Raw genomic sequence first — 10,085 nt, 5'->3', positions numbered from 1 at the left:
TGATAGAAATACATAACAGAAAATATGAAAAAGGGAATTGGATCATTGATACGTATCATTGCTCATCTTGGGTACAAATGCGTCCAAGTATGAAGGGAGCTTTTAGGGTGAAAGCATCTGCAATCTGATGTATCAAAGCACTGGAAGGGTAAAATTTTAGCTCTTAGATAAAGGAATGTTGATTCTCACCTTGTAACAGAGGCATTTATACAACATATATTCATGCAAAAATAAATATATATTGCAGCCACTGTGCCCTTTCAACAAAACATTGCAAACAGTAAGTATTTGCAACTCATTGAGAATGAGAAATTTCATGATACCTATGCAACAACTTGTCTCGTATTTGCAGAAGTATACCCTTCGGATTGCTGTGAGTAGCAAAACATTGAGAGTTTCACTAGTTCTTTTCAGTGTTACCACCTCAAAATTGGTAGATTGCTCTTTGAGGGGCGTACAACTAAGCAACTCACAGAGGACCTTGTTTTTTTCTATGACTCCAAGTACATATTGCCAAAGGGGAGTTGAGAATATGGAACCCTTGAGTCTATGCACATATGAAATCTCAATAGCATAGAATGGCCATTGTGTAGTAGCGACATTTTACACATGTGTAGCAGAAAAATTTCAGTAGACATATTGAATTCTATGAAGCCAAGCACATGCTCAAAGAATGTACATCTAAGCTGGTTTATACCGATTCCAATTTTTGCACACATGTTCAAGGAATGTAAGGGTTTGAGATGTACCAAAAGCATGTACATCATAAAAAATACATCAAAGGATTATGTAACAAGGATTCTAGACAAAACTTGGACATAAAAAATAACTCACAGTCCTGACACAGTGGAGTGTCGAGTCACAACAAGGGACATGGCTTTCAGGTAAAAATTTTCTCTCTTAGTTGACTATTATCTTACTTTGGGATGAATCGGCTAACTTTCATTTCCAATTACAGGTACTTTATTGCACAACAAACTTTATGCCTAGTGTTTAAGTATCATAGATGGAGGATGCTCAAGGGTAAATGGTTGCGCCTTGATCAAGACATGCATGAAAGTGCAGCTGTGGATGTTACTGTCATTTGTGAGGGCCGCAAGCCCCAAGTTTTGCAAATGGAGGATGATTGGTCCTTGAGTATAATGTGCTAGGAAATTACAATGTTAATGCAAAATCCACTTGTTAGCTTCTATTTTAAACTAGATGGTAGGAAAATTCGAAGCCGAGCTAAGAATACTGTTATCAGCCGAAAGTGTGTGGCTCCACATATTTTAGAAATTGTAGAGTCTCCCTAAAAATCCTAACACCACAAGTTATAATATCTAACACCTATAAATTTTTTGATTTTTTTGGCCAATAGAATATTGTCGCTTATAAACTTGCAATATTTAAAAATTATGGTATTTATGCAAAATCATACACTTATTATACACTTTTCACATCAACACATTTACATATGGATGTAAACTTTACAAAGACGTAAGTAAATCCATAACTAGATATTGTATGCGAACAACCCTTAATGGTTTAAAACTTAAGGTTTTTAAGATAGAACTAGTTTAGTTCTTGTTTCATTTTTTCATTTCACACTTTCTATCTTCATCTCTTTATATCCACCACATCCCTCCTACCTGCGATGGATGCTCGCGCACACTTTGATGAGTGGATCCACAAGACTATCTTTGCCAACCAGGGTGACGAGATATTCCAGGTTTTCTCTAAGAACTTTAACCTTGAAAGTGTGCTCTCATCGCTGGATCCCCCCCTTCAGGTTTTGGAAGACTTTGTGAGCACCATTGCTACATGCACATACTCCATCGAGGGATCCGACATGACTTGGGTGCCTCTGGAACAACTCATGGTAATTCAGGCAGGGAAGAATCACCAAAAAATGGTGAATAGGTGTCTGGCCCATGTGGATCCTTCGCATAGAGTATGCACTATTCCCATGGGAAGTGCACCAGGTATATCACCTTTGGATCTCGTGGAGTGTGATTGCGCATTGGCAGTTTACCTCCTTGCATTGGATACACCCCTAGAGGAGGAGAGCGATGAAGATACAACTCCATAGGTTGTTTCTATCACATACACGGGAGAAGAACAGACTGAAGAGCTCATAAATGTTGAAGAGGAACATTGAGTGGTAGCAGAGCAAGGGTTGGCTCTCATGGTGCCATCTTCTTCAAAACAGTCACAAGTCGACAAACCCAACCTTGCCTCCTTGACACCCATTGAAGTAGATGGTGTACAATACTTGCTTCTATTATATGTATTGCAATACTTGGAAATGAAGGAAGAAGAGTTGTTTTCTATCCTAGTCAGGGATTTAATGGAAGACCTGATCGATTATGATTGCATGGATGTGCATCCAGCAATGGCAAAGATTGGAAGATATGATGGCACAAGTTTAGATACTATGAGTGCGATCATAGCAGCATATGAGCATATTACCTCATTGAAGAAGATTACCTTGTGCCAGATGCTGAATTTGAAGCACTACAGCATGATTTGTTCGGACCAAGGCCCCAGCTTCCTACCAAGGAGTTTGTAGATCCCTTTGCCCAAAGAGGTGCCTCCCTGACACACGAGGAAATGAAGATACAAGATGATCTGGAGAAGGTGAGATTTCTAACTATCATATATTTTTATGTAATGAAACTTGACGGTAGGGTGCGTTGGGTCTCCCGGAGTCCACCGGTGAAATATTGGCAAAAAATGATGCCTGCAGCTGCCCTGTCCGAAGTTTGGCATTTGGAGCCACTTTCTAGGCCAATCTGGGCAAAAAATGATGCCTGCACAGCAAGTGGCCCCAGACGCCAGACTTTGGACAGGGCAGCTGCTGTAGGCATCATTTTTTACAGAAAATGGCCCCAGACACCAGACTTTGGACAGGGCAGCTACTGCAAGCATCATTTTTTGCCTAAAAAGTGGCCCCAGATGCCGCAGCAGCTACTGCAGGTATCATTTTTTGCCAAGATTTCACCGGTGGACTCTGGGGGACCCGACGCATCCTACCATCATGTTTCATTGCTTTTTTATAACTCTAGGCTAGTCACTAAATATATTGTTTGATTTGACTTTGTCATTCATGACATATTGTATATAGATGAGTTTGTATCAAGGCAAGGAGGAGCTCGACATGCGGATCAACGCAAGGATTTAGCTCTGAAGGAGTATATTGGTAACCTTGTTGCAGATTTGGTGGTCTTCCATAAGAAGTGCTCACTAGGAGGGCAAGAAATAATCATGAAAATTTGAGCTTTTACCAAGTTTGGACCTTTTCGAGCGATATCTGTGACATTTAGCTTGGAGAAGGTGGTGCTAATCAAGCGATCAAAGCTTCTTTACTTGTTTGACCAAACGCGTGGTAGATCAATGTGTGTACTTGCTACATTAGGCGACCTCGCTAAAGTGTTAGATCTGCTTCTCCTGGAGAAAGAGCTGAAGGTGGAGCGCATCATTTTTGAAGCAAAGAAGGAACTTATATTTTCATCAAAAGCTGGCCCCTCCTCTCCACCGATGAAAAAGCCAAGGAACAATTGAGAGTTCTTGTTGGCTATCGGCTTTTTGTATCTACCATAACTAACAGCCATCACATGTATTTTTCTTGATGAATATAAGATACTTTACTTTGTCCCTACAAATAAATATTTATTAAATAAATGTGTGGTTCGTATAAGTGTAACGATAATGTGTGGTATGTGAATGATGCATTCGCATACGTTAACATAATTTAACGTGTAGTACTGCACTTGCGATTGTGTAAGTGTGATGATAATGTGTGGTACGTGAATGACACATCCGTATATATTAACATAATTCAACGCGTAGTATTGCACTTGCGATTGTGCATAAGCAATAACATAACTTGTATCCATACGTATTACTACTTTTGATGCGTTTGTACGTTAAATAAAAATTAAGAGTCGTGCGTTTCAAGAAACAAAACAAAATAACTTTACTCAATTATTTGAATTCAGTACACATCGCATGAGATATTATATATACATAAATAAATTCCAATGTGACAGAGTATACAAATTTTTTTGTCCTTTCAAGATGTTATGGCGCTGTAACACTCATTACAAACCTTGCATCATTAATCTAGTAAACTATGACGGAGTCCCCTTGTCGTGTTGAAGCTGAATGATAAAGTTCATGTCTTTATTTGTGATTGTGACACGCTTTGCATGGATGGCCACAAGCTGTGTATCATCGAACAAGGCGATGAGAAACCCCTATGTATGTGTTTGTAGGGCCTCCATAGATGCGGCAGTCCACCTTCCTGCTGGTGGGCCATCCCGCACTCGTGCCCAAAATCTTTCCATCCCTTTCAACTCCAAGTCTTGCATGACTTCTCAAACAACCTTATGAAAATAACTTTTCGGGATGAGAAGCTCGTATCCGCGTTGGATTCTCCTTATCTCTCGAAGGGCGACAGTGCCTGGTTTCCATCTCCTCTTCTTCTGTGGTGGTCCTTGTGCTCTATGGGGAGCACCTGTTGCTGCACTAGAGGAGGCTCCTGTGCTCTAGGTGGCGGGCCTTGGCGTGATGTCTTCCCGGGGCCAAAACGGCGACATGCTTGCTTAGTGCATGACATGCAAGCTCAAGGAGGGCAAGACAGAGAAGAGACAGAGGTTGAGGATGTGAAAATGGAGGAAGCAAAGAAATCAAGATGTGAAAAGGAGAATAAGAATGTACTTTTAACCCATTTAAATCCCAAAACCGGGTTAATGCAGCTTCATATGTACTGTCCATTGTGTGATCGTAAATCCATAATCTTTTATCGGAATGTGACGAAACTTCACACGCACACTCATTAGGTGGCCAAGAGCCCAACTTAATTTTTTTTGAAAAAAAAGTATTTGCAAATCCCTGGTCCGAAGTCTGGTGTCTGGAGCCACTTTCTTGTTTCCAGAAAGACGGGTATCTTCTATCAATTTTAGCTTTGTAATCATTACTTGATTTGAGGGTGATAGGAAAGTGGCTCTAGATGCCAGACTTCAGACCAGGGGTCTATAGGCACTTTTTTTTCAAAAAAAAAAAATGGGCTCTTGGCCACCTAACGAGTACACGTGTGAAGTTTCATCGCATTCCGATACAGTTTAGTATTTTAAAAATTATCCCACACCAAAATTATGGATGGATTGATAATTGAGAAATCAACATCGCGACTACTGGTCCTTAGAAACTTCGCACCACATAGACTATACAGAGGCATTAGGAGTAAAGTCTACAACAAGAAATGGCAATTTTTGCATGTTATTCCTATTGAAATTGACAGTGCTAACAAAAATTGTAAGTAAGAATTGAAAATACAGCAAAGATGCACAGTCAAAGTTGAGAGCGAAGGAAAAGTGTAAAATTTTAATTCATATTTTAAGGGCGCATATAATAGTTTTACACTGGGACATAGTCATATGTCCAATGCACGAGGATAACACTATGCCAAAAAAGATAACATTGCAATCTGTGTTCATTCCATTGGAATGAATGCATCTTTCACTGATTGAAGATTTCTTACAAGTTGGAAGTTCTTGGGAGTTACAGTGATGCGCTTCGCATGCATTGCACAATGTTGAGATTAGTCATCAAGTCAACTAAAAAGGCCTGTGCAACACACTGTAGAGCATGAAGATATTCTTTTGTGAAGCGATCACGTCTATCCTGACCTTGTGCCAAAAACCACCTCCTGCTTTCTGTGCGGTAGAGGTCTTGCACAATCTCGCGAACAAGTCTCGAGAAGCTTGCCTTTGGAATGATGAGATCAAAAGAGCGTTGATACCTTCTAATTCATCACCATGTTTTCGTAGAAACTATGCACAGCATTGATAAATTCTTGCTTATCTTCATTTTTAAACGCCATCTTGCGAAGTAAGGGAGTCAATTTGTTAAGACTTATCCAAACTTTAGCTTTGGCTAATCTTGTTTTTCCTCCATTACTTCGATCAGGAACTGCAAAATGTAACCTTTTCCACCCATCGTAGTCCTGCAGCCTACGAACCATGACGTTCCCTTTCTCATTGATGGGTATTGAGAGAAACCTCCTAGCCTTTGCCCCTCCAAAGCAAGGCTTTTTTGGTAAGTTACCAGATTTTCCTGATCTCTTCTCATCTTTTTCAATCATCACTTGATGCTTGTGTAGCCCAATTTCTGATAGCACTCGCTTCACATTCCTACACGTTGCAATGGCTTCTTTTTTTGGTTGCATCCTATAAGCAAAGCAAATGTATTCATATACAAGTTTCTCCATGATTCTGACAAAAGCATGCAATGAATAAATGTGAATACGATCCAAGGGAATGTTGAAGATGGGCTTCCAAGTGGGATCTTCTCTATTGCGCTCGGTGCAGGACTTGTCACCTTTTGCCAGTTCTTCTTTCTGTCCTTTCCTTCCACCCTCTCTATTAAGTAATATAGGCATGGATTCTTTGTATTTGCACCATTGGAGATTCCACACATGCATTTAAAAGTTTTCAAGTCTCCTGCAAGATGCCATTCAACCAAGTATTGACCATACCCTTCAACCGAGAGCATCTCACCATGTTCCTGACGATCGATGATGCTTGGAATGCTTGTGTGCATAAAGAAGAGCTGCAACACCTCAAATGTTTCCTTAGGAACTTCAAATGCAGTGAGCCACCACACGTGGCACTTATATTAAACACTAAAGTTCCCTGGGTTGTTCTTGTCGAATTGTAAAGCTCTATTCATTAGAGTTACACTAACTCTTTCAAGCTTTACTCCTTCGACGACCTCACTTTCATCTAATTTTATAACAAACTGCAATTTACCATTATATTCCTCAACGGACATATTGTAGTACATTACCATTGCCGATTGTACCTTGTTCAAATCTAAATAGTAATTGTTGAGTTCGATGAACTTCACCTCATATGCATTTTTGGTCCCAACCTTTAGTGTTTCCACACATTGAACATGCATGGGATCTCCTATCAACTCCAAAACCTTTGTATTAAGTTGCTGTCGGGCCTCTATTAACTTTGAAGGTTGAGGAAGAGGCATGATTCTATTTCTCTTCAGCACATGACCAAACCCAACCTTCACACCTTTGAATATCTTTGAGTAAGTCGTTATGCTAATGCCGACCTTGTCACAAATAGATTGTGCATCCACAACTGAGAACTCATTTAACACATCTTTTAATGTGCACTCAATCACCTTTTCCTTCACAACCTTAAACTTACGATTGCTCAAAGCGTTTTCCAATGTACTTGCCTTCAGCAATCTACTTATACATGATCCAATCTCACCCTCACCTAGGTTCTCTTTCTGAGCTACCTTACATGCTTTGATATGTCACTTCCACTAGCCACTATTCACAATTAACTCATTGATTAGCTTCTTCTTTCATTTGCGCTCTTGTGTTAGCTTGCTGTTGATATTTCTCAAGTCATCCAATGGTGCCTTTGCCTCCTTATATGAGATACCAATGTCATGGATAGTGTCTTGCATTGAAATAATTTGATTGTTTTGTTGAATTATAGTGTCATTCAATTGTACCACTTGTCCTACGAGCTGTTGTATATGAAGTTGATGTGCAACGATCACATCATGGTAACTTTTTATGGTTGCTTGGCAAGTTGTAAATACTTTGAACGCCTGATCATTGAGACGCCTAATATAACCAAGTAACCCATTTTCACCCTTGCACACATACTTCAACAAATTTGTGATTCCTGAGAAAGTTGGAGGTCTATTTTTTAAGGGGTCAATTGGGTAGATTCCCCCATCAATCCACAAATCCACATGTTTTAATCTCATTTGCCTGTAACTTTGCAAAACCTGAGGGTTGACATTGGTACGTTGGGTTCTTTTGAATAATGGGGCATATTCAATCTCTATCTCAATATGCAGCTTATTCTTTCTGTATTCATTTTACTATTAATAGAAATAGGGATCCTACTTGGTTGTCACAAGAGGTAGAGTGGAGATGCACAAAGAGGCACACAAAGGTGCCAAGGGAAAGGAGGGTGTAAGTAATTCACTCTGTTAATGAAGGTTGCATAAACACAGATAAGATGTCACAATAGAGCCATGAGAGAGTATAGATATGGGGGGAAATAGCTCAGAGGGTAGGGATGTCCAAGACTTTTCGTATTTTAGATATTTCTATTTTGCATCCAAAAACATCTCCAAAAAACATGAAATTTGACCAGTTGATTTGTTTTTTGACTAAAAGCTAGGATATAAAAAATCCCCAAAATATCTTAAAAGGAACTTTCGAAATTTCATTTTCCTTGTTCTCGATTAAAAAATCAATTACCTCGTATCTACTAAGCATTTTGCATTGAAAATGAAGCACCACACTCCCATAAGTAACTCCTTTTTTAATATAAAATTTGGTTGAAAAAGACTTCTTGAATGATGAGAGAGAAGGAATCTGAGTATATCTTTGTAGATAATATAAAAAAGGCCAAACGAGATTGAAAAAGTGGAGAGAGAGGAGGATTATTTTACTATTCTTCTCTCCTCTTTTCCTTGTTTTAAGGAGGAGAGAGGGGGGGGCTAAAAGGCTCATTTGTGAGTTCATTTTTTTCCTAATGTACAAAGTTATCAACTTTTCGCCTTATTAATTCATAGTTTATTGTGACAATATGCCCTCACGATTTAGTATTTCTAGTGTCTTTGTAGGTGGGGCCGAGATAACAACCGAGTCCTATGATGACACCTACAAAACACATTAGAAGGCAAGGTTCTCACCTTCTTGTCTTGTATGGATGTAGGTAACAAGTGAACCCTTCATCTACTCAGGCCTGAAAAGATTACTCCTAGGGACTACTTTTGACAATATCAACTTTATTTTCTTCCCTCTATATTGTACTTTTTAAGAAATATTGGATATGCGTACATTCTCTAAAGTCGAAATGTGCTCTTTTAGTTTAAAATTATTTTTAATTATTTTTGGGTTTTTTGCTTTAAAATTTTAGATTTTAAGTTTCTTATGAGTTAGTTTAACTTATTAATTTTTCAATAATTCTATACGTTTCAAGTTTTTAAAGGAAACACACACACACACACACAAATCCTAAGGTACTTGAAGCATTATTTACATCATTATCTCATGAGTAATAGTTTAGGTAATATAGATTTTAATGTAAAATAGCTTAACTAAACTATTCATTGTTTTTAATACTTATTTTTGAAGATATGTTAATGTTAATATTTATGTAATCTATTTATTCTTTGTAATCTATCATCACCATTATTGTTATTATTATATTAAATCTCTCTCTACATTTTCATAAAATAGATAATATAAAATAATATTTTATTAGTAGTATTATTATTTATTATTACATAATATTATGTATATTCTGTGTGTCTATATGTATATAACCATCATGTATATTGTATTCTCTTTCTCTCATTAAAACCATCATTTTACATATGTTTATCATTAAAAAAATTAAAAACACATATGTTTACCTTCTAATTCTCACTCTAAAATTACATTGGTGATTGTATTTGAAATACAATTATTACTCTTTTGCCTTTGCATCCCTTTGTTTACTTCATCTTTGCATGTACATGCTTTCTATCCCTCTTTTAATATTGAATTGAATGTGATTTTTAAAATTATTTTTCATTACTTTGTAAAATTTTTATTCTTTTTTAATATCATTATTGAATTGAATTGACTTTATTAGTTTATTTATTACTAATTTTATTGTGTAGTTCTTACATGCATTCTCATCTCTCTTTTAATATTAAATAGATGTGTTTTTTAAACTTGTTTTTATTACTTGGTAAAATTTTGTCTCTTTAATTTAACCTTATTATTGAATTGAACAAATTGTCTTCATTAATTTAGTTATTATGAATTTTATTGTGTAGTTATTACAATAATCGTTAGTTTTGATAAGAATGGATATTAGTGTTTTACTTTCATCTCTCTCTCTTTCTCTCACAAAAGGAACCACAAACCACACCGGAACTGGACGTAAGAGTGGTTGGACTAGACGAGAAAAGCTCCCCAATTGAAGATGCTACAGCTCTTGCCACCAAAATTGGAGCTACAAATGTACCCATCATTGGGGCTTGGCGAGTCGAGAAGGCTGACA

This window comes from Lygodium microphyllum, chromosome 28 (assembly GCF_053477565.2).
Source record: "Lygodium microphyllum isolate KBCC chromosome 28, Lygodium_microphyllum_v1.1.10, whole genome shotgun sequence".
In the NCBI taxonomy this organism is placed as follows: domain Eukaryota; kingdom Viridiplantae; phylum Streptophyta; class Polypodiopsida; order Schizaeales; family Lygodiaceae; genus Lygodium; species Lygodium microphyllum.
The sequence above is the reverse complement of the archived record's forward strand: the minus strand, read 5'-3'. Positions refer to the sequence as shown.